The following is a 25981-nucleotide window of genomic DNA, read 5'->3' on the forward strand; positions in this document are numbered from 1 at the left end:
TGTGGTATCCTTCTTCTTCTCTTTTGATGCTCTTTACATCAAAGTCTATGTCATCTGATATAAGAATGGCTACACCTGCACATCTTTCCTTACCATCTTCTTGGAATATCTTTTTCCATCCTTTGACTTTCAATTTTCTCTAATCCTTGTTGGTCAGATGTGTCTCCTGTAAGCAGCAGATAGCTGGGTTTTGTTTTTTGATCCAGTCCTCTAATCTATGGCGTTTGACTGATGAGTTTAAGCCATTCACATTCAGCATTATTATGGATAAGGGGCAGTTTGGTCCTGTCATTTTGGCAATGCATTGTTCTATGATTGAGTCTTCTGTTAGCCTTTTAGTGGGATATTCTCCACATTTGCCTTTGTTTTTTTGGTGGTTGCTATTTCTTTTTCTTTCATGGGAACATCCTCGAGTATCATTTGTAGGATAGGTTCAGATGAGACAAAATCTTGAAGCTTTTCTTTATTGTGGAAAAATTTTATTTCATTTTCAAAGACAAAGGAGAGCTTTGCAGGCTAAGTTATTCTGGGCTGAAAATTTTTTTCTTTTAGAATCTGGAATGTGTCACTCCATTCTCTTCTGGCCTGTAGTGTTTCCTCTGAAAGGTCAGCTGTGAGTTTGATTGGGATTCCTCTATATGTCTCTTGAGTTTTTTCACGTGCATATTTAAGGATTTTTTTTCTTTTTGTTCAACTGAAGAGAGCTTGATTATCATGTGTCGTGGTGAAGTTTGTTTTTGGTCAACTCTTCTGGGAGTTCTGTAGCCCTCCTGTATATTATTTTCCAATTTGCTCAGACTAGGGAAGTTTTCCTTTATTATTTCATTGAGTATGCCTTTAATCCCAACTTCTTTTTCTGCACCTTCTGGAACCCCCATAACTCTAATGTTGGGCCTTTTAATCATATCTTTTAATTCTTGGATACTTTTTTTAGCTTGACCCATCTCTGCTTCCAGCTTTTTGTTTGCTTCTTCATGGTGACAGGAAATATCTTCTAATTCTGAAATTCTTTCTTCTGCCTCATTCATTCTATTGTTGAGACTCTCCACTATATTTTTAATTTGCTCTATTGTTCTTAATTTCTGATGTATCAGCCTTAATTTGATTTATTACTGCTATTTCTTTTTTGAACTCTTGTTTGTGTTTCTAATTGTTGACCAGCAGCTTTATAACGAGTTTTCTGAGTTCTTTGTCCCCCATTTTCTCACTGTCTTCCTCAGTTAACTGTGAGAGTGGGCAAAGCTTTTGCTCCCTTGTTGGAGAGTCTTCAGTAATATTCATGGTGTCTTTGTCTTTTCTTTTACCTTTTGTAGTTGCCAATCTGGTTGACGAAATCATCTCTAAGGTGTATTACCTGCAGGTCTACAAGTTGATTCTTTATGTTCAGTCAGTGCCCTGGATTTGGAAAACACAGCTGTCCTGAATAATTGCTTTGTCCGTGGCACTGAAGTTGTAGGCAGTACTGATCTTGTCTCCCCCTGCTGGCCAATAAGTCTGAGTACCTCCTGGAGTTATTTTGGGTGGAGTTGATGGCTTGCCTTGTTGGGACTGTTTGTTCTGTGGGGCTTGTGCAGTGCTTTAAGATGGTGGTGATTTTGTTCCCAGCTTAGTTCTTGGGCAGCTCAGCTGTCCTCCCTTCATTGTAACAGTGTCTGGTCCTGTGGCACTGATATCTGAGAGCTGCTGAATTAGTGCATGCGCAGTTTACCACTCCTCCTCTTGCAGTTTATCAGTGTTTGGAGTACTTGCCTCAGTGTCCAAGATGGCACCTGTAAGGGCACGAACAGTGATCGGGGGCTGTCGGCCATCAGCTCCAGGGACCTCACAGACCCTACAAGCTGCAAGGCTGGTGCTGTGGGCTCAGCTCAGTGCAATTAGCTAGTAACACGCCCACTCTGGACCTTCACTTCGGGTCCACACCTGCTGCCCTGCTACCTGAGATGGCGCCAGGTGGGATGCTGCTGGAGAATTGTGGCTGCTGGCTTTCAGCTCCAGGGACCACACCGACCCTGCAGGGAGCGAAGCTGGTGCTACCCTCCCCACTTGGATCAGTTCTGTGTGATCAGCCAGAAATGAGCCTCCTCTGTGCCGCTCCGTCAAGTCCGTGTTCCGCTTCTCCACACAAGATGGTGCCGTGAGTCTCTTACTCTTTCTCCGCCTGTGGCTGGTCCCAATCACCCAGCTCGATTGTCAGGTTCCAGACTGCACTCGCCTCCCTAGCTCCCCATGCAGACCCAGGCTCCTTCCTGGTGGTCACAAGAGCTGTGTGGAGGCCACTGCTGTATGTCTGGCTGGTGCTGGAAACGGATTGCCGGAACCTGGATCGCCGGAACCTGGATCGCCAGGGTCTGAGTTGCCGCTCACCGGCTGCTAGTGGGTTTTTCGGTGCACTGCAACACTGCTGTCCCATTGCCGCAGCTTCCCTGTGTCCAGGGGGTCTCCAGGTACCCCCTGCTTACTGCCTGAACTCTATTTTTCCCTGTAATCTACTTACTGTACTTCACCCTGTCTAAAGATTCTCCGTCTTATCAAACGTGTCTACCCTATGCCGCCATCTTGCCTCTCTTACAGTCAGTCTTAAAACAAGAGTTGATACAAAGTAACCTGTTTCAAGGATACATGCAGAAAATGGGCTTGATGTGAAAGATGAGAATAAAGAAAGCAAAGCAAGTGGATGCTTTTACAGAGGGTAACAGGTTGAGGGAGGAAAATTATTTGGACTTACTGAAGTTTAGTTGCCAAATGGAAATCTTGAAAGGAGTATTAGAGTCTAGGCCACAAGGGAAGAGGAGTGACCTGGAAAGTTGAAATTTGTCAGCACAGATGAAACTAAAAGCCGTAGAGGAAGCCGTAGAGCCCCTGAGGAAGAAGACATGTCTGTAGAAAAGAGGGAAGTGCTAATATGTCTGAGGATCTTTTGCTATTTAGACAGCTAGAAGGAGTCAGTGAAGGATGCCAAAAAGGGGTTGCTAGAAAAACCAGGACCATAAGGTACTCGGGAATTCAACTGGCAGATGGGAGACAAAAAATGTTCAAGGAAGGGAACATCTCTAGTGCTACCAGCCAATACTTGCTGAATGCTTATGCTGTGCCAAGCATTTTCAAAGCGCTTAGCACACGTTAAATCACAGAATCCTCGCCAGGCAATATTACCATAGTGTTAACATACTTTACCATTCCCCCTGAAGAAACCCCGGTACTCAGTGCTGGTGACTTAGCATGTTTTCACAGCTGTTTCAAGCCTGAAGAGTTTTAGGTGCTACCGCCTAGTACTGGAGTTGACAGAAAAGAGACAGCTTTTGATTTGGGAGTACAGAGGCAGTTTGTGACCTGGAGAGATGGAAGAGGAGGGAGTAGGTGGGAAGAGTCAGGAAGGGTGACCAGGGAGCAGAGGGCACATCCTTTCTGCATCCTGGAGCAGACAGGCTTGGAGATGATCCATGATTGTGTGTGTGTGGTTTGGGGAATGACGTGACGGAGAGTGGGAGAGTTACTAGTTAGAAGGGAAACTGATAGTTTTTTTTTAAGAAGATATGTTTTTATTGGAAAACATTTACAGGGAGAAGGAAATACAGAGAGAAAGGTTTCCTTTGTGCTGGTTCATTCCCCACAGAGTTGAGCTGGTCTGAAGCCAGGAGCCAGGAGCTCCTTCTGGGTCTCCCATGTAGGTGCAGGGTCCCAAAACTTTGAGCTGTCCTTGACTGCTTTCCCAGGCCACAAGCAGGGAGCTGGAGGGGAAGTGGAACAGCCGAGACATGAACTAGCACCCGTATGGGATCCCAGAGTGTTCAAGGTGAGGATTTAGCCATTGAGCATCAGGCCCAGGGTGGAAGTTCTTGAGTGGTGGACAGAGGTAGTGGTCGCCGAGAGGAGCAGAGAGCCCGTCCCCTGTATCAGATGGGAAACTGCATGTGGACATAGGACCAGGCCAGTAGGTTTAGGGCAGGGATGTTCGTGTCCTCTTGGTTACCGAGGTGTGATCTGTCTGAAAAACAAGATCATTACTCATTGGAGACCATTTGAGAAAAGACAACTGGGACCTAATTATCTAGGAGACAGATATGTAAGTTATTTGGAAGTAAACAGACAGGGCACATGAATTGAGAGCTCTGAACTGGGTCAAGAGGAAAGTGCGGCCAGTAAAAATTGTTAGTTTGGTGCCGTGATATAGTGGGCTAGGCTTCTGCTGCAACACCAGATTCCCATACGGGTATCAGTTAATGTCTGAGCTGCTCTACTGCAATCCAGTTACCTGCTTTTATTGCCTGGGAAAGCAACGGAAAATGGCTGAAGTCCTTGGACCCCTGTGCCCACAGGGAAAACCTGGAAGTAGCTCCTGTCTTCAGATTGGTTCAGTGCCAGCCCTTTGGGGGCATTTTGGGAGTGAACCAGTGGGTACAAGACCTCTCTCTGTAATTCTATCTGTAATTTTGCCTTTCAGGTAAAAATAATCTTTAATCACTTTAAAAAAATTATTCATAAAGGAAAAAGAAACCCAAACCATAGGCCGGGCGTTTCTCATGGGATCTGAAAAGTCAGGCAGGCAGAGATACGCTTCACATGGATATTTGGGAGTAGGGTGTGTGTGCTCACGCCTCGCGTGGTGTGGAAGGAAAGATAGTTGAAGATAAAGAGGCCACGGTACTGGATGGATCACGGCTGCTTCCCGAGTTAAAGAGTTAAGTTTCCATATATTGTTGACTGTCCCATCTGTTGTTACACCAGTGTTGTCCTAAGCCAGAGTCATAACTTTGAATTTACAAATCGGGGTTTTCCCTCACTTTTTTTCACAGCTACTCTTTTGGCAATCATTTTACCAATTACAAAATAAAGTCTTCTGGAATTCTCACAGGAGCTATGTTAAATTTATGTACTAATTTATGAAAGTGACGTTTTAAAAAGTTCTCATCCAGAAACGTAGTGTGTCTTTCCACTTAACTCAGTTCTTATTTTATGTCCCTTAATAAAATTTTAGAGTTTCTTTCATATTGACCCTCAAGCTATATTTGTGAATGTAATTCTAGGTAGTTTATCATCATATTTTGTTATTACAGTGTCTGATGTAGTTTTAGCCATTTCCATGCTTAAGAAATAAAGAATTAGTGTTTGTTTTTATTATAAACATCTTACCAAATATGCTGTTAGTGCTAATCTTTTTAGTGATTTTGATTTTCTAGGTTCATATTAATATATGAGAACAAAGAATTTTAGCTGTTTCTGATCTTACAGTATTTTGCCTTTCTATGTATTTTTTTTTACTGTGGCAAATGAATGCCTTTAATTGATTTAGCATCACTCTTTTAATATTTTACTTCAGTTTTTCTTTCACGTAACAGATTTTTTTTTCCTCTCCTTTGTTTTTCAGGTTCTTTTTTTAGCCAGCAACTAATATAAGTGTGATTTTTGTTTGATTTAATGTAATGGATTTCGTTGAAGATTTTCTGTTGCCAAACTGTTTTTTTTGTTGTTGTTGGAGTGTATCTTGTTTGAACTGTATTTTTAAAAATAATGCTGATTCGATTTCCTCATGTTTTTTGATAGCTTTTGTATCTGTCAGCCACATGAGGACGTAGATGGACCTGGTGAATTAATCTTAAGCTCTTAAGATCTGTGCCCAGCGTGGCAGCCTAGCAGCTAAAGTCTTCACCTTGCATGTGCCAGGATCCCATGTGGGCGCTGGTTTGTGTCCCAGCGGTCCTGCTTCCCATTCAGCTCCCTGCTTGTGGCCTGGGGAAGCAATTGAGGATGGCCTGAAGTCTTGGGACCCTGCACCCTCATGGGAGACCTGGAGGACACTCCTGGCTCCTGGCTTTGGATAGACCCAGCTCTGGCAGTTGTGGTCACTTTGGGAGTGAATCAATGGGCGAAAGATCTTCCTGTCTGTCTCTCCTCCTCTCTGTATATCTGACTTTCCAATAAAAATAAATAAAATAAAATAAAAATTAAATTAAAAAAATTTTTATTGAAAAAATTTTAAGATCCAATGAAGGGGACATTACTGTCTCACACATACACACACATAGTACTCCTGTGGACACTAGGAATTCTATCATCTGGAGTTTCCAAGAAGTTCAGTAACAAACCCTATGTGATTATCAAAAACAACTCATATAAAAATAATAAATAATAATATTTATTATTATAGTAAAGCCCCAAAGTAGAATATTCACCCTAAATTTTCAGACTTATAACCTTTGAACTTTGTATGTTATACCCCTTAATCTCTTCTGTAGTTGGAACTATATTTTGTATCTTTTTTCCTGGCTATATTTTCATTTTCTCTCCCCACCCTCTCGCCTCTTCCCCCACTCTCCCCAGCACACCATCATGAAACTTTTAGGGAATTCACTTTGAAATCACTGCAGATTTATGAAAAGTTGCAAAGATAATGCAAAGAGGCCTCCTGTGCCCATGAGCCGGTCTCTCCCCGGAAGATCAGCATTGGTACAACGTGTGTGTATGCCTGTCTGGTATTGTATGATGTGTGCACGTTAGTATAAACACTCCCGTAATGAAGACGTTCATCCCCACAGGGCTTTCACTTTTGTTTTTTCTTTTCTTTCTTGTAAAGAGACAGGAAGAGACAGATCTTCCGTCACTGGTTCACTCCCCAGATGACCACAACCACCAGATCAGAACCAGGAGCCAGGAGCTCATCTCGCACAGGGCAGCAGGGACCCAAACACTTGAGCGCTCATCTCCCACAGGGCAGCTGGGACCCAAACACTTGAGCCATCCTGCTGTGCTTTTCCTGGGCCACCAGAAAGGAGCTGGGTCGGGAGTGGAGCAGATCCCTGTATAGGATGCTGTTGTCACAGGCATGGCTTTGCTCCCTGTGCCTCGATGCCAGCTCCCAGTTTATCTTTTCCTAATGATAATTCCCACTTTCCTCTACCATTCCTAATCCTAAGTTACCACTAATTATTTGTGATTTGGTCATTTCAACCATGCCATATATAGATGAAATCATTAAAGGGAGCCCACCATGGTAGCCTGGTGGCTGGAGTCTTCATCTTGAGCGCACTGGGATCCCATATGGGTGCTGGTTCTAGTCCCAGCAGCCCTGCATCCCATCCAGCTCCCTGTTTGTGGCATGGGAAAGAAGTAGAGGAGACGGTCCGAATCCTTGGGACCCTGCACCTGTGTGGGAAGCCCGGGAGAAGCTCCTGGTTCTTGGCTTTGGATTGGCTCAACACCAGCTATTGCAGCCACATGGGGAGTGATCATTGGATGGAGGATTTTCCTTTCTGTCTCTCCTCCTCTCTGTATATCTAACTTTGCAATAAAAATAAAATAATTTTTTTTTTTAAAAAAAGGAACACGACCTTTTAAATATATTTATTTGTTAGGCAGAGTGACAGACTTTCCATCCCCTGGTTCAGTCCCTAATTCGCCACAGTGACCAGGTCTGGGCCAGGCCAAAGCCAGCAGCCTGAAACTCCATCCTGGTATCCCACCTGATACCACGTGATACTCAAGCACTTGGGCCTTTGTCTGCTACCTTGCAGACACGTTAGCAGGGAGCGAGATCAGAAGGAGAGCAGGTGGGACTAAAACCCATTCATGTGCAGTGCCAGCGTCCCAGGCAGCAGCATTGCTCGCACTACACTGCTGAAGCCATGTGACCTTTTAGTATTAGCTTCACCGTAAGGGTCTTGAGGTCGACTCCTGTTGGTGTATCAAGCAGCCTTTTTTTGCTCCAGGAGTATTTTATGGTGTGGATGTGCCACGGAGACCACTGTCGTTCACCTGGCGGTGATTGTTTCTGCCACTTGGCTTTTACAAGTGAAGCTTCTGTGGATGAGAAGTGTGTACAGACCCTACGTGAACACAAGTGTTGAGGTAGGCTCACTCTGTCATCAGCCTCCAGTCTTCACTCTCTGTGACTTTCTTCTGATTTTTCATAATTTTTCAAGGGTTCTTTAATTGCTTGGTTTCTTTGCAAATCTTTTTTTAGTAATACAAGCATTTTCAGCTGCTTCTACTTTATGTGAGGTAACTAACTATTCCCAGGTATTTTATGTCAAAAATGCTTTCTGTTGTAATGTTACTTTATATTACATCTTTGTAGGAACTTTGAAAGAATGTGTCTTCCTTTCAGATTGTGCAATCTTATACATTCACCTTTAGGCATTATTGTTGTCAACTTCTACTTTTCAATTCAGTTATGGTAAGAAATGGGATATAAAAAAATCTCTGGGGGATTAAAGTTTTCTTGGTTAGCTAAAAGTTGGATTGTATGTGCCTGTTTGTTTGGCTTATATCTGAGTGTCACAGCTAGGTAGCCCAGGGCTGCTGCAGTCAGGGGCAGCTCTTCTGGCGGGCTGGTCCCTCGGAGCCCAGCTCCTGTTCCAAGCTGCAGTGATCTGAGCTTGCCCCACCTTGGGTGGAAGGCTCCAAGGTTTCCCAAGTGCTTCCACAGCTTTGAGAGGAAGATGAGTAGGAAGTACTCAAGGTGGGCGTGATAAACAGCAAGACTAACAAAGAAGAGAAACGCCTGCTCTTTGCCGGCTTGCCGGTGCCGAGTCCCGTGCTTGGCTTCTACTGCTACCAATCATTAAGCCTCACAGTAACTCAGTGACTGGAGGTGATGGTTTTTACTTCACAGGGGTAATGAATAAGAATGGCACAACTTTTCAGAGGTCACAAGACCAATAAGGTTGGGATTTGGATTTTTAAAAATATCTCATATGTAAGATTTGATGTGTATTATAAGATACAAAGTTATTGAGTTAAACATGAATCATTCACATACTCTAACATTTCGTGTACACTGTATCTTGTATCATTCCAAAATTCTTCCTCCTTGTCTTTTTTTTTTTTTTGCTAGTTAGTTTGTTCTTTATTTGCATCCTAGGTTAAGTTACAGGATTACTTATCAACAAAGTAACTTGCCCAGGGCAGAGAAATCCAAGTCTTGGGGCTTCTCTAAGCAGGGCGGTTCCCAGGGACCAGGCCTCCTTGGTGGGGCCCTGGCCCCCTGAGGTCCTCACTTGGCCAGTTCCCAAGGGACTGACACGGAACACCTGATTGATTGCAGGCTGGCGTCGGGGAGGGACCCAAGCTTATATAGTCTCTAGTGACGGGGGAGCCGGCCTTTCCTCTGCCACCTTCTGGACAGGCTGAGGGAATGTTGGGAATGTGGGACTGGCCATCCTCTCTGTATTCTGGTGTGGTGATACAGTCTCCTTCCTGGAAGTCATGGTATGTCTTCCCTGCTACCTTGCCCGTATGTGTGTGTGTGTGTGTGTGTAAAAACAATACCCTCCATGGGAAGGGACCTTCTGGTTTCTCTCTTTTTTTCCTTTTCCATGCCATGAACACAACAAGCTCTTTTTTTTTTATTATTCATTAATTACATTGTATTACATGACACAATTTCATAGGTACTGGGATTCTCCCCTCTTCACCCCAAACCCTTCCCCCATGGTGAATTCCCTCACCATGATGCATAACCACAGCTCAAGTTCCGTTGAGATTCCCTAATTAAAAGCTCACACCATACAGAGTCCAGCATCCCACTTGTCCAGTTCAAGTTCAACGGCCTCTTAGGGAGGCCCTCTCAGGTTTGAAGGCAGAGCCAGCAGAGCATCACCTCTATCAATTAGAAGCTCCAACATATCATCAGCAACAGTCCAGGTACGATGAGGCTGGTGCAGAGTCCACTGATTGATATAGTCCATCTTAGAGTTTCCCCTTGTTCAGTTTTCCGCTGGAATCATATAGCTGAGGTGGTTGATTGATCTACTCCATCTTCCATCTTTTCTTGGGTAATGTTTTGATTCCTCCATTTTGTTCAGGGGAATCCCCAAAGAAACTCTGAGGTGTTCCCAGTCCAGGCTCCTACGTGTACTACTAGTAAGCACAGTGCCCGCCACCATCCATCACTCCGATCAGCTGGTGGTTGTAACCCCTGGGTTGGATCTATTCTGAGTCCCGACCTCCATTGGAACCAATGAGTATTGCAGCTCTCCCCGGCTCTGCCCATCACACACTCGCCCCTCACCTAAACCAGTGGGAGGTGTGATGGTTGGGTGCTGCCTTCCCTATTGGCACAGGCCATTTCGCCTTGGCATTTTGGAACACAACAAGCTCTTTAACACTATAGTTCTGCTGGTCCATCTACTTCCAGCAGGGTTACATGGTGACCTTGATGCCCAACCCGCTGCAGCCGGATATCATGCAGGTCACGTTGCACCAGGCAAATGTGTCTGGGTCACGGGCACCCCACGCTGTCCAGGAAGGTGTGACCGTCAAAGCCTCTAGGATGTAGGCTTTCCCTTGGTGCACAGTGAACCCCCCACAGGGCGCTTCGCTGGCGTTTCATGGGAGCTGCAAAGCTCCAGGTCTCCCTCTCCATGTTGCAGGGCTCGGCCGTTGAGCTGGTCCTGCCCGTCATAGCCCCCTACAAGCATAGATGGAGTTGTGCAACACACAGACGCATGCCCCGCTGTGAATGTTGTTTACGGGGATGATCATTCAGACACCAGGTGCCACTTGTCACGCTCGGGCTCCTACAGCTGTGGGAGCCGCCCACCGTGTAGACCTGCCGGTTAATGACGCGGACCCTCCTATGCGGTTGCTCAGCATGCTCATCATACTCATCAAGGCTCAGGGCGACCATTGGTTGGTCATGGGATTGTAGCAGTCTAGGGCGCCAGAGTCAGTGTTGCCCCTGGGGGACTTGTTACTGCGGCCCATGGCGTACAACAGCCCGCCTCCCACATAGCCAGCCAGGCCGCTCCTGCGCACCTACTGTTCTGCCAGCCACAGCCACGTGCCTTGCTGGGTTGTAGACCTCCAGGTAGCTGAGGGACTGCCGGAAGTAGCCACTGGCCCTGTAGATGAGCCAGCCCACCTTGGGCGCTCGGCAGATCTTCACCTGTGTGGGCTTGTGCATGCTGAGTTCCTGGAAGATCTTCACCAGGTAGTTCTTGCAACACGAGTCCCCACCGTAGGACATCTGCACAAAGTGCGGCATGAGCAGGTGGCAGGTGCACGGCCTTCAGCGAGCCTGCACATAGAAGCGCGACTGCTCAGTCGTACTTGATCCAGTTGATGAAGGCGTGGAACGCTTTGGACTCGCAGCGCACGTTTAGGTCATCCCAACTGATGAGCGTTACTGTTAGTGGGACAGGTTGAAAAACTCCTCTTGCTTGGCCTCCTCAACCGAAGTGCATATAGGTGTACTTGCTGGCCCACTGGTGCAGCTCGGTGCAGCCAATCTGTTCAGCCAGGGTGGTGATGTGCAGTGTTGCTGGGGTTGAGCTGCTGCACCAGGAAGTTGCTGCAGGCTGGCATGATGCTGTCAATTTGATACACGACAGAGCCGTTCATGATGTACAACATGCACTTGTCGCCCATGCAGATGGATGCCATGTAGGCGACCTCGATGAGGCCTGCCATGACCTGTGGGTGGATGCCTCAAAGACGCCACCTCCATGCCCTGCTCCCACAGCCCGTTGGTGAACATGGCTTTGAGGCAGGGCTGGATACGGCCTGCACCACTTTGTGGGCCATGAACTGGGTGGCCAGTGTGTCTTTGTACTTGACCTGCAGCGTGCGTGTCACCTTGGCCTTGCCCTCGGTGGAGGCATACATGAGCGTTTCCCCCACCTACTTAAGGTGCTGTGTGACGGCTGCTGGGACATATCAGCTGTGGGGCTCAGCCCCACTAAGTTTGGCTTCTGGCTGCATGAGGTTCTGAGCGACAAGGGAGCATGCTGAGGCGGACTCTCAGGGGTCCCTGCCACGGTCAAGCTCAGGCTCCACCTCCACAGCACACTGGCCGGGCCTTCCTCTTTGCCTTAATAAGTTTGGGCCTTGAATTTTGCTTAATGTGATACTAAGAATTTTGTTTTTATTTAAGTTTTAAATGTTTTCATATTTATGTAAGAAAGCAGATAATGTGCATATATTATAAATATTATGATGATGAATATCAATTGAATTCCAGCTCTGTGTGTGTTTAATTATGTGCATGTAAGGTGAAACATTTTTTGGATGTTTCTTCAAAATTTTTAAGGCTATTTGAAATGCAGAATTACAGAGAAGGAGAGACAGGAAGAGAGATTATCTGTCGATTGATTCAATGCCCAAATGGCCACAATGGCTGTGGCTGGGGCAGGTGGGAGGCAGGAGTCAGCCACTCAGTCACAGTCTCCCCCGTGGGTGGCAGGTGCGAAAGCCTTAGAATCATCTTCCACTGTTTCCCAGGGAACTGGGTCAGAAGTGCAGCAGCGGGGATTTGAACTGGTTCTCATAGGAGATATTGACATAAGGTAGCAGCTTAATCCACTGCACCACAACACCAAAGCCAGTTTTGAACGTCTTAATTTTTATGTTGAAGGTAGAGAAGCAGAAATAGAGAGAGATCATCTATCCACTGGCTCACTCCTTAGATGCTTTCAACATCAACATCTTTTCAACCAACCCTGGTCTCCTCCTTGTGTGGCAGAGTCCGAACCTCCTGCTTGCTCCCAGAGCGCACCCTGGCAGGAGCTGGAATGAGGAGCAGAGAGTTGAATGAGCACTCTGATCTGGCATCCCAGGCAGGGTTTGAACTGCTGTGCCAAGTGTCTGCTTGCTTACATTTCTATATGGACTCATCCTGGTTGTAAAACTGAAAACAGACTTTTTAGGTGTTTCTCTTTCAACGTTTGAAAGAACGCAAACATAGGCATTCAAATTTCTTACTAAGATTTGTGTGTGTGTGTGTGTGTGTGTGTGTGTGTGTGAAACTAAAGAGCTCAAGGCAGGGGTAGCATCACAGGCAGTTGAACCGGGCTGATGGCTTCTTTGCTGCACGTGTGAAAATGCGGTGAGGACTTGGTGCAGCAGTGGGTGAGGCAAAGCGCCGGAAATGCCAAAGCTTAGCTCGTTCCAAACAACTAAGATGCAACTAGTACACATCTAATTTCAATCTCCAGTAAAAATAACATTTTGTACTTCAAAAACAATTTTTAACTTATTTATGTTAAAGAGAGAATCTCTCCTTCCTAGATGAGCACGGCTGCCTGAGCTGGCCGGGCCAGAGCCTGCAGCCCGGGGCTCCTTCTGTATCTCTTATGAATGGTAGGGGACCAAGCACGTGGGTCATCTTCCACTGCTTTTCCTGGGCTTTTAGAGTGCTGGCTGGGAAGTGGGGCAGCCAGGGAGTGACTTAACACTGTGCCATGCCCCCATTTCATACATTTTTATGATTGAAAATTCACACGTCACAAGATCACACTTTTTGCAGAAAAGGATATTGGCTTGCTCCCAATCCAGTGTTGAAACTTGCTGGCAGTGAATTCATTATCTCACTTGACCTCTTGAACTTGCCTTGTTTCTATTTGCTGGGATCACACGACTTGGCTAGAACTTGGAACCTGAGCGCTATCAATACCAAAACCAGGAAAGCTCTTTTGATGTTAGGATGTCACACAGAACACAGTGTCAAGGCCACTTTTGATTTTACGGCAGAGTGTAAAGGTGACGGCAAATGTGGCAGGGAGGAATCGTAGCCTGTCCCACCAGGCTGCTACTCCGCAGCCAGCATTCAGGGAACAGAAATCCAAATCCAAGCAGCAATCACTTAAAAGGAGATTGGGTCGTATTCCTGTCATATGCTGTAGTTATCAAAAGAAGAACATTACAAATCAGGACACGCAGCTTAACAATGAGAAGCACCTGTGAGTAGGTTGTGGTGTTTTTCACGGCCCAGAATCCGGAGCCCCTTGGGATGTCCAGGAGGTGGCAGCAGCCCTTCAGTAGAGGAGGGATCTTGTGGGAAGACCAGCTCCAGGGAAGCCTTAGGCCTCCTCCGGTCTGTAACTTTGTTGCTGTGCTTTGCTTTTGGGCACAGTTCATCCAGGAGTCACCTTCTTGTTTGTTTGTTTGTTTGTTTGTTTGTTTAGTCCTGGGCCTTTCTGTTCTGGAATGGCATGCTCTGTTGGAAGTCAGCCCGCAGCCCTGAGCCGGAGCTTGGAAGTGTTTTGGAGGAGGCCAAAGGCTTGCTTGCTGCTGCATGCTTTTATCTTTGAAAGGTGGAGGGGAAGGTTACAGATGTGTGAGGATGCCACCATCCTAAGACATTAAACCTGGGGCCTAAGATAAGAAAAAGAGTTGGCTTTTTTTTTTCTTTTATAACCATTTAGGAAGTGAAAGGAGAGGTTATGCTCACTTTTTTGTGAGATGAGAGAACTGTTTTCTGGAAACACTCAGTTAAAATAAAGAATTTCTAAAATTGCACATCATTTTCAACCAGACTTTTGGAACAAAATTGTCCGATGGTTTTTGACTCCAGTGTTCCGAATACGTTTATTTCTAATGGGCTTCCTTCTGCAAATGTTTTGCGTTACGAGACAATCCTGTCATTGTCCTTTCACCAGCATCTGGCATCGTCCCTCTTTCTCTGCTTTCCTTTGCTTAAATGACGCTATTTCTGGATGAGAATGACAGACAGTCTTGATATAAATATGTTTCTAATGCTAGAGTCATTTGTAGAATATGCAAAGTCCTTTTTTCAGCTCGCATTCCTGAGCACAGTTGCTGCTTTTTAAATCTTGGCTTTATTGATAAAGTCTACATTTGTATTCGTGATATTTCTATTTCCTTAATTTTCATCTCAAGGCTGCTTTTTTTTAAAGAATACATATTTTTTTAAGAGACGTTTTACATTAAACGTGAGCAAGAAAACATACAGTTCCCATTTATCCTCTGCCACCACCCATTCTCACAGCCTCTCACCAGTGTGATAACTTTGTCACCACCAGTGAAGCTGCATTGATACATTGTTATCCCTAAGTATCTGCCATGCTTGCAGGCTGCGGTACTTCTAAAAGTTCTAAAAGATACAAGTTTAGAGGACAGTGTTATGTTGCACTGGGATAAACTGTTGCTTGCACTGTCATATCAGAGTGCCAGTTTGAGACCCAGCTGCTCCCTTCCAGTCCAACTTCCTGCTTCTGCACTTGGGAGGGTAGTGAAAGATGGAGTCAGTGCTTGGGCCCCTGCCACTGCTGTGAGATGCCAGGGTAGAGTTCCTGGTTCCAGTCTATAGTCTGGACCTTCCCCTAAGCTCTAAGGTCATTTGAAGAACAAACCAATGAGTATCTCCCTGCCTTTCAAATAGATAAAATAAACATTTAAAAAGTGAATCTAAGTTTGGGGTGCGCCTTGTGACATAACTGTTTAAACCATAGGTTAGAACGCCCTTCTTCCATTTAGAGTGCCTGGCTTCCAATCCAGCTTTCTGTTAATACATCCTGGGGAATGCCCGTTGATGGCCAAGTGTTCCTGCCACCCTGTGCAGTCTGGAACTTGACCTCCAGCACTCTGACACAGGGATGGGGTGTCCCAAGCACCATCAAGAACCTGAACTTCCATGAACTTTCTGAAGTCCCCCGTCATGTACCTTCAATTGGATTCTTATATAAAGGCTCCAGGACAATTGAATGTAAAGAGAAATCTTTCAACAAATAATTGGAGTGCAACTTGGAGAAAATGAGAAATCTTTCCACTGGAGTACAACTTGGAGAATATGCAATAAAAAGCATAAACCTTGATAACTGCTTTGTAACACACACTAAGATTAATCCTGGACTGATTATTGGCTTAAAAGCTAACCCTTTAAACTTTCTAAGAAACTGTGGCAGAATCGAATAGTGTTGGTAAAGATTTCTGAGACAGGGTATAAGAAGTACCAGCCTTCCTGGTTAAAGCCTGGCCATTAGAAAAGACACAAAAGTACACAGATCTGCTCCAGACTGACAGAGGATCTATGTCATTGCTAGGCAGCTAGGAACACAGTAAGCCATCTCCAAAACTCATGGAATTTTCTCTGTAACATCTGTGCATTTTACTCTATAGATTCTATGTTCATTTAAAAAACACTCTGCTTTCCTATGTAAAGCTGTTTTGTCTAAAATCCCACCGAGGGCATATAATGTGTTGCCATGCCCCACCATCATGTCCGTCATACCAGCTTAGGTGGGACCTGCTGAATCCCACACACACGGGTGTTTCCTCCCATCCAGGGCTCCTCATTTCCCCTGCCAGAACTTTGGCCTTGCAGAGGCAATGCTTATCAGTTCATCCATGTTGCTTATTACCACAGCAAGGCACGTCTCCTGTTTGCATCTTTGTGTTTTCTACTTCGGTTATGTTTTGGCTGACGCTGATTGTGTACAAGTGCTAACATCCATTCATACTTAAGTATCTTCCATTTTGTGTAACTTTTACTTATGTATGTGTTGTGTGATCAGCATATAGCTGAGTTTTGTTGCTGTGTTTGGGCCAATCCAAGAACCTTCATCTTTCATTTGCTGGAGCTAACCCATTTATTCTCACTGCAATAACAAACACCTTCAGTATGGTTCCTATTAGTTGGGTCTATGGTACCCATTCAATGTACTTTTCTTTTTAACCTATTGGGTGCTCTTTTCCCCCTTCTCTTATCTTCCTCTTCCCTGCAGTATGCTTCTTTGTCTCATCAGTATTTTTGTGGCCTGCAAGTGATTGGTCATATTACCAATCTTCATACTGGCACCCTTATAGATTTCTTTTTTCTTCCTTTTATTTTGAATTTTCTGATAAAATTCCATAGGATCTAGGATTTCTCCACCCCCACCAAATTCCCATATCCCAACTTCATACGCAGTCCTAAGTCCATCAGTCTGTTGTTTAAGTGTGCCCCGATGCTGCTGGTCCAGGCAGTGTCAGACAGTCCAGCATACTATTGCCTAGATATGTCCAACGGCTTCATTGGGAGTCCATCTTTGATTTGGGAGTAGTGATGAGTACTGCACTGTATCTCCACACCTGAATATGATAGTCTATTATGCCATCTTGATACATTTCCTTAAATGAGAAGCCACAAAACAAACTCAGCAATAGATATGAAGTTAAAAAATTTACAGCACCATAGAGTTGAAAAATGCACCTTGGAATAGCCAACGCATGGGTGAAGAAAAGAAAATACAAAAGCTTCCTGGGTAAAATAATGCCACTGTGCGATCCATGATCCAATGATAAATTCGACAAGAGAAAAGAAAACTATTTGGAAGAAGTGAAAATGAAAACAAAAACATCAAAACACATGGGATGTAACGGAAACAATACAGAAAGGGTTTGAATGAAGGCTGCCTTATGTCAGAAAGAAAATATGGTATTTGTCTTTTTGGGATTGGCTTATTTCACTGAGAATAATGGTCTCTAGTTGGGACCATCTAGTTGCAAATGGTATGATTTCGTTCTTTTTAATGGCTGAGTAATGTTCCGTGGAGTAGCTGTACCACAGTTTCTTTAGCCAATTCTCTTTGGATGGGCATCTGGGTTGTTTCTTTGCTATTCTTTGCTAATGTAGATTGTGCTGCTGTAAACATAGGATTACAGATCCCCTTCTCATATGTAGTCTTCATTTCTTTTGGATATATTCCTAGGAATGGGATAGGTGGATCATATGGCAAGTTTATTTGCAATTCTCCAAGCACTTTCCATAGTGATTGTGCTAACCTGCACTCCCACCAGCAGTAAAGGAGGATACTTTTTTCCCCACATCCATGCCAGCAGGTGTCGTTTTTCGAGTTCTGATTGTAGGACAGCCTCACTGGAGTTAGTTGGAATCTCAATGTGGTTTTCATTTGTGTTTCCATGATGGGTAGGGAGCCTGAGCACCTTTTCATATGTCTATTACCCGTGTGAATTTGTTCTTTTGAGAAGTGTCTGCTCATTTCTTTAGTCCATTTCTTCACAGGGTTGTTTGTTTGTTTGTTTGCTTGTTTCACTGTCCCTGGGTTTCTGAAGCTCTTTGTAAATCCTGGATATTAGTCCCCTATCTGTCTCTTTCCTGTCATTCATAACCTGAGCAGTCAAGGGTTTGGAAACTTCAGTTGTCTTTACCTAACACATGAAATTTTCTTTATGAACAGCACATGAAGTTGGAGTTATAGATTTTATTGTTTTTAGACAAGGTTATATGTATCTCAGAAAAATATTTTAAGTTTTTTGTTTGTTTTTTAAAGGCAAAACTGCAGCATGCATGGGAGAGACAGAGAAAGGTCTTTTACCCACTGGTTCATTACATCTGCTAGTTCACCTCCATTTGGCTGTGATGGCTGGGACTGGGCCAGGCTGAAGCCAGGAGCCTGGAACTCTATCTGGTCCTCCCCAATGGGTGGCAGGGATTCAAGGGCTCAGACTATCTTCCTCTGCGTTCCCAGACACATTAGCCTGGATTTGGATCAGAAGCAGAGCAGCCATTTCTGACCAAACAGGTGCAAATGGATGCTGGTATTACAGGTGGTGGCCTAACCCATTGTGCCTTTTGCTGGCCCTGAGCAATTATTTCTTAAGTTGTATTTTTATTCTAAATCTTGTCAAATAAGAATTATACATTTTTTCTGATTTATTTCCATTTTTTTAAGTTCACTAAGGACTTTTCCCCAAACATTTTTGGTTCTATTTTTAACATTATTACTATTATTACTACTTTGAAAAAGAAGCAAGCACACTCCCAGTCGGCTAGTTGACTTCTGAGATGCCCTCAACATCTGGGCTAGTGCTGGAAGACAGTAGCCAGGAGCTGGGAACTCAGTCCAGGTCTCCCACATGGGTGGCGGGAACCCAATTATTTGAGCATCTGCCGCTGCCTCCCAAAGTTTGCACAGCCTGGAAGTTGAAGTCAGGGACCGGGAATTGAACCCAAGTATTCCAGTACTAATGGGAGGTAGACATCTAACCAGTAGGCCAAACATCTGCTGCCTCTTATTTTATTTTATTTTAGTTAAGATTTATTTATTTGAAAGACAGAGAGATGAAGGAGGAGAGATAGGAGAGAATGAGTTTTCCACCCACTGACTCACTCCCCAAATGCCCACAACAGTCAGTGCTGGGCAAGCTGAAACATGGAGTGAGGAATGCCATCAGTCCACCACATGGGTGGCAGAAGTCCAAGTACTTATGCTTTCATTCAGTACCTCCCAGATGTATTAATAAGAAATCTTTGGAAGTGCTGAGTATCTGTAACTCAAACCAGGCACTGTGGTATTGGATGGAGGTCCCCCAAGTAGCGCTTTCAATACACTGTGCCACTACACTTAGCTTATTTGCTTTTAAATGAAGTATATTAGGACTGGCATTGTGATATATCTGGTATCTGCTGCCGACAATTCTCACATCCCATACAGCTGCCAGTTCATGTTCCAGCTGCTCGACTTCTGATCCAGCTTCCTGTTAATGGTCTGGGAAAAACGACAAAGCTGCCCAAGTGCTTGGGCTCCTGCCACTCACATGGAAATCTGGAATAAGCTCCTGGTTCCTGGCTTCAGCCATTATGCCATTTGTACAGTAAACCAATGGATGGAAGATTACCCCCTCCCCTTGTGTGTGTGTGTGTGTGTGTGAGAGAGAGAGAGAGAGAGAGAGAGAGAGAGAGAGAGAAACACATCATTTGTTTTAAAAAATGAAGAAGATCGGGCCCGGCGGCGTGGCCTAGCGGCTAAAGTCCTCACCTTGAAAGCCCCGGGATCCCATATGGGCGCCGGTTTTAATCCCGGCAGCTCCACTTCCCATCCAGCTCCCTGCTTGTGGCCTGGGAAAGCAGTCGAGGACGGCCCAAAGCTTTGGGACCCTGCACCCGCGTGGGAGACCTGGAAGAGGTTGCAGGTTCCCGGCTTCGGATCGGCGTGCACCGGCCCGTTGCGCCTCACTTGGGGAGTGAATCATCGGACGGAAGATCTTCCTCTCTGTCTCTCCTCCTCTGTGTATTTCTGACTGTAACAAAATGAATAAATCTTTAAAAAAAAAAAAGAAGTAGATCATTTGGTAATTCCTTCAGAATGGGTTTTACAAGCCACAAACCTTGCAAATACCTAAAATTGTCAAATGTCTCCCACCATCAAAATGACATGATGGTTTGGTTTTATATTTGAATTGTAAACTTAAAGATATTTTACTAAAGAGATACAACTTTACAAGCACTTAAAAAGTTAAAATGCCTCCCCCTCCCATCAAAATGACATGATGGCTTGGTTTTATATTTGAACTCAAAACTTTAATAAGGTATTTTACTGAAGCAATACTGTTGCTGCATAACCTCTTTTTCACTTTAACCTTCTCTCCCTCCCTACTTTTCTGTTTGTCTTTCCTTCATTTCATCTTTGCACTTGAATAACTTTATCCTTAGCAGAAATCTCTGTAGGATGTATCTGCTTCCCACCACACCCCTCCTTCCTTCCTCCTCCGTCTCTCTCTCCCTTCCTCCCTCCCTTCCTTTCTCCCCATCACTCCTTTCCTCTCTCCCTTGTTCTCTCCCTCTCTCTCTCTCCCACCGCTTTCCCCCACCTTTGTTCTCCCTCTCCCTCCCCCCTCATGGTTTCATTACTTACCATGAGTTGTATTCTGAAACTCCCCCTCCGTTCACACTTCCAGATGTCCGCTTTGATGGTCTCTTCCCGCTATAACTCGACACTTGTCTTGAGGCTTATTTGTGGGATCAGCCTGCGTTAGGTGGAAGCCAAGAGACTGGAACCTTCCTTATGGGCAGCAGAGACCCATACACTTGAACCATGATCCGTGCCCGCCCTGAATGCACATTAGCCGGAAGCCGAATTGGAAGCAGAGCTGCTGGAACCTAAACCACCATTCCAAGGTGGGATGCAGGCCCAACTACCTGTACTACAATAGCTGGCATTGTACCAGCCTTTCTTTCGGCTTCAAGTTTATCTTCACAAATAGCACAGGTAGACACCGCCGCGACACAGATATCAACCCAGGGCTCACTCCCCACACAAGCAGTTCAGAATTTGTCACTATGGAGCCATAATGGGGGTCCATGCTGGAAATGAAGTGCACAAGTGCAACGGACGTGGTGGCCTGAACCAAGCCCTTTGGCCATGCTGACACAGGCATGTTTCCTGAGCCTTTTCTTTTATAGATGTGTTTGTTGATTTCAAAGGCAGAGAGATGAGAGAGAATGAGTTTTCCACTCATTGATTCACTCCCTAAATGCCCACAGCAGTTAGTGCTGCAACAGCTGTGAGAACCAGCTGCTGGATACTGAGACAACTGTAAGCACCAGCTGGTGGGTACTAGTTGCCGGGTACTGGTCAGGACAAGATTACATCCTGCTGCTCAGAATGGCACTTGAGTAAAAACCTGGTTTTTAATATCTGGACTGTCCCATCGGGTGTCTGTATACTGCAGTGGATTGCAGGTAACTGAGACTACCAACAGCAAGATGAAGGGGATTCCTGCACCACAGTCAGTGGCTTACATCAGCATAGGTTGGCTCCTTGACGGGTGGGAGGCCAGGAGACCTGGATCAAGGCATCCTTCTGGAGGCCCTCGGTGTCCATCTTCAAAGCCAGCAGTGCAGCCTGCAGGCCTCTATCTTGGCCTCTCTGTCTCTGACCCCTGCTGCTGTCATCACCTCTCCCTCATTGAGTAAACTCCTCCTGCTTCTTTCCTGTAGCCGGACCAGATCCCCATCAAGCTTCCTAGCTATAGCAAATCTGCAGTGCCTCTTTTGCTGTTTAAGAGAACACATTCTCTAGTTGCAGTGTCTGCTGGGCTTGGGAGGCCCAGCTATGGCCGGTCCCAGGAGCCGCGAGCATGAAGCTGCCAGGGTTGGTGTGGACTCTCTGATCGTACCTCTGCTCTCTCCCTGTCAACCTCCACACTTTCCCCATTGTGGGTGTGCCCATCCAATCTGCTTGCTTGTTCCTGTCCCTGCACGCTAATGTTGCTCTGTCAGGTTGCAGGGATGCAGGAAGCATGCGGCCCAGTTAAAGCAGCTCAGAGGATGCATGTCTGCATTTGCATGGTCAGGAAGGGTGTGGCAAGAAGGCAGGTGCGTTATGGATTCTGTGTTCCAGAAATGACTATGTATATTAACACGCTCAAAATACCTCCAACTCCAGAAATAGGCATGTGGTAGACCTCCTTATTTATTTATTTATTTGAAAGACTTACAGAGAGCAGGATGGACAGATCTTCCATCTGCTGACTTACTCCCCAAGTGGCTGCAATGACTGGAGCTGGGCAGGTCCAAAGCCGGGAGCCAGGAGCTTTTCCGGAGTCTCCCATGTAGACATAGGAGGTCAGTCACTTAGGCCACATCTTGCTGCTTTCCCGGGCCATTAACAGGGAACTGAATTGGAAGCTGGGACTCGAACCAGCACCCATATGGGATGCCAGCGCTACAGGTGGCAACTTAACCCAATACACCACAGCCCCAGCGCCAGGGGTTGCCTCTTTTGATCATGCTGGGAAACATCATTTGGAGGTCTGTGATGAGAACCACACCCAGAGTCTCCCTGCTCCGTGTGCCCTGCGCTGTGTGGTGTCTGCTGTGTGCGGTGGGACCATGTTGCTCTGTGGAGGCTCACAGAGCCTCTTCTCAAGCAGTGAATTCAAAGGAGAGTGCGTAGGTACGACACTGAATCTGCGCTGACCCTAACCCTGAAGACTTACCAGCGGAAGACCTATCCTTTCTTTACCTATTTTGAGAGAAACAGTGGGACAGAACTCCCTTCTGCTCGCTCATTGCCTTGAATGCCTACAACAGCTGGTGCTGGGCTGGGTCTCCTCCATGGGAGGCAAGAACCCTGCTTCCTGAGGCATCACGGCTGGCTGGGCTGCATTAACAGGAAGATGTGATGTAGTCAGGAGGGAAGAAAACCAGATACTGTAGTTCCTACAGGTGTTGTTAGGATTATTTTAAAGGTGTGTTTCATTATTTGAAAGGCAGAATTACAGAGAGACACGGTGATCTTTCATTTTCAGATTCATTCCCCAAAAGAATGTAACAGCTAGGACTGAACCAGTCTAAGCCAGGAGCCCAGAACTCCATCTTAGCCTTCCACATGGCAGCAGGAGCCCAAGCACTCAGGCCTCATTCCTCTGCTTGCCTGGGTACATCAGCAGGAAGCTGGACCAGCAGCTGGGATGTGAACCGGTGCCCATATAGGATAGTCAGTGTTACAGGCAGATGCTTAAAACCGCTGTCCCCCACATCAGCCCCTGGTGCAAACGTCTTTTTTTTTTTTTAAGATTATTTATTCTTATTGGAAAATCAGATTTTTACAGAGTTGAGGAGGGACAGAGATCTTCCATCTGCTGCTTCACTCCCCAGGTAGCCACAATGACAGAGCCGAGCCAATCCGAAGTGAGGAGTCAGAAGCCTCCTCCTGGTCTCCTAATGGGTCCCAAGGTGTTGGGCCATTCTCTGCTGCCTTCCCAGGTCACAAGCAGGGAGCTGAAAGGGAAGTGGAGCAGCTGGGACACGAACTGGCACCCATATGGAACCCTGAGTGTGCTAGGTGACGACCTTAGCCACTAGGCTACCGCGCCGAGCCCTGATGCAGACATCTTGACTGAGGTATAATCCTGGAGTAAGATGGTTCTTTTAGTTGTGATCATTGCTGAGCTGGCCAATATTCTTTCTACAGCAATATGCTCCTAAGAAGGGTCAGGCAAACCAAATTGGGAGTAGTGTCAAGTGCTAGCCGACTCATGAATCACTTGCTGAAGATGGAAGCCAACTGACTTTGAACTTTGTGGTGCTGCAGAAAAGTTTCTGGGGTGGGCATTTGGCCTGGCAGTGAAGATGCCCATGACACACAGCGGAACACCAGGTTTGAGGCCTGCTCCATTCCCGATACCAGCTGTACAATGCAGTGATCAGAGGCAGCAGTGAGGATTCCGGTGCTGAGGTGGGTGAGCCAGATGCAGGTGTTAGCTTCTGGCCTGAGCCCCACCAGGGCCACGGCAGCCATCTGGGGAGTGAACCAGCAAACGAAAGTCTTTCTTTTTCCCTCTGCCTTTCTGATGAGTAAATGTTTTTAAAAGCAGAATGAACATTTCAGGGATGCTCCTAGCAGAAACAATTTTTTGATCGTTTTAGAAATTATCCTTAAACTCTCAAATACTTCAGAAAATATAAAACAAAATGTACGTACTTAGATTCAGACGTGGGCCTGGCTCAGTGACTCAGCTAGCTAATCCTCCACTTCCAAGTGCAGCATCCGTAGGGGTTCCAGTTCGTATCCCAGCTACTCTACTTCCCATTCCACTCCCTATGTGTGGGCTGGGAAAGCAGTGGACGGTGGCACAAAGCCTGGGGATCCTGCGCCCACGTGGGAGACCCAGAAAAAAACTCCTGGATTCTAGCTGCGGATCAGCTCCGCTCCTCCCACTGTGGCCACTTGGGGAATGAACCAATGGATGGAATATTTTTCTCTATATAAATCTCCTTCTCTCTGTAAATCTGCCTTCACAATAAAAATAAACAATTAAAAAAAAAGATTCAGCCTTACATTAAAGTTGCTTCTTTGCTGTACTTGTAGAAACAGAACAGATAATGTCTTTTCCTGTGTGCCACCCACTCTGCTTCCCAAGTGTCAAACTGCCTCCCAGGCAGACTTCAGCTCTTGGGAAGTGGCTGCGTCATCACACGAGTAAACATGACCCTCGGGTGCATTTGAAATTTTTTATGTTTGGCATGATAAGTGCACTTGTGTTTTTCATTTCTCAGCAAGGACGCACGTGGTTGCTGTTCAGTCACGTGACACAGCGGTATCAGTCCGTTGTCCACACAGGACACATTCTACCTGTTCCCTCCCGGAAGGCACCAACCCACTTGCCGGTGTTTTACCAGTGAAAAGAGAGAGAGAGAAATGCAAGCAATAACAGCAGCAAAACCCCTACTGTGTGTGTGCGTGTGTGTGTGTGTGCATGTGTGTGTGCGTGTGTGTGTGTGTGTGTGTATTCTAGCTTGTTCATCTCTGTAAAGGTGACCCTCCTTTCACCCCATAGAGTTTCTCTGTCAAGCATTTCCTAACCCTTTGAGCTAAAATGTTCATTCTTCAGACAGGAAGTTTTATCACTAAGTAACACCTTGATGTATTTTCACAAATTTCGGTAAGTGGTACTCACATATTCCCTGTCGTTTAGTTCTACAGTTTCAAGTATCCATCTTGATTGTATCTTACATTTGTCACTGATTGTATCTTACATTTGTCACTTTATTTTTTAAACTAGCGTTGTTCATTTTTTCAGGGAAAATTACTATTTCTTTTCATTACTGACTTTTTAAAATGTTTTATTGGTTTTAATTGAGAGGCAGAGAGAGAGAGAGAGAGAAAGCTCCTAACCATCAATTTCCTCCCCAACTGCCCACAACGTCCAGAGTTGGGCCAGGTAGTAGCTGGAAGCTGGAAGCTCATTGGAGCCACCTCCTTGAACCATCAGCCACCTCCCCTAGAGCATGCATTAGCAGGGAGCTGGAACTGGAAGTCGAACCAGGATCTGAGCCCAGGCATGCTGATAGGAACTGTGGGCAACCCAACAAATGACTTAACAATCAGGCCTAATATTCACTCCTGTTACTAATTTCTAATTAGGAATATTGGGGGAGGGGCAGTCCTGTGACATAGTGGGTAAAGTCACTGCATGCAGTGCCAGCATTCCCTGTGGGCAGCACTTTGAATCCCAACTGCTCCACTGCCCATCCAGGTCTCTGCTTGTGACCTGGGAAAGCGGTGGAGGATGGTCCAAAGCCCTGGGACTCTGCACCTGTTTGAAAGATACAGAAGAAGCTCCTGGCTCCTGGTTTCAACTGACTCAGCCCTGACCATAGCTGACACTCAGGGAGTGAAGCAACAGATCTCTCTCTTTCTCTCTCTGTAACTCTTTCAAGTAAATAAGTAACTCTTTCAAAAGGAAAAGGAACATTGTAACAGACAATGTGGGGTCATGTGTGGAGACCAGGATCTCATTGCAATGATTATGTCCCCTTTCATTCCCACCTATTTCCCTGAACGCACTTTTTATTTTGTGGTTATTGTGGATCACATCATTAAAATCGCAGTTCTAAGTAACTTTGCATCTTGGTGTCAGTGTCTCCCACTCTGCTGTTACACGGTGTTCGGTGTCTTCAGGCTCATCCTCATCTCCCTGGGACAGAGCTGGACAGCTCTTGATTGCTCCCTCGCAGGGC

General features: G+C 45.7%; 1 pseudogene; it reads right to left on the minus strand.

The window, feature by feature from the left end:
* Positions 1–10002: 10002 nt before the first annotated feature.
* On the minus strand, positions 10003–11697 carry LOC101516274 (kelch-like ECH-associated protein 1; annotated as a pseudogene).
* Between the last annotated feature and the right edge of the window lie 14284 nt (positions 11698–25981).

This window comes from Ochotona princeps, chromosome 10 (genome assembly GCF_030435755.1).
Source record: "Ochotona princeps isolate mOchPri1 chromosome 10, mOchPri1.hap1, whole genome shotgun sequence".
Lineage (NCBI taxonomy): Eukaryota > Metazoa > Chordata > Mammalia > Lagomorpha > Ochotonidae > Ochotona > Ochotona princeps.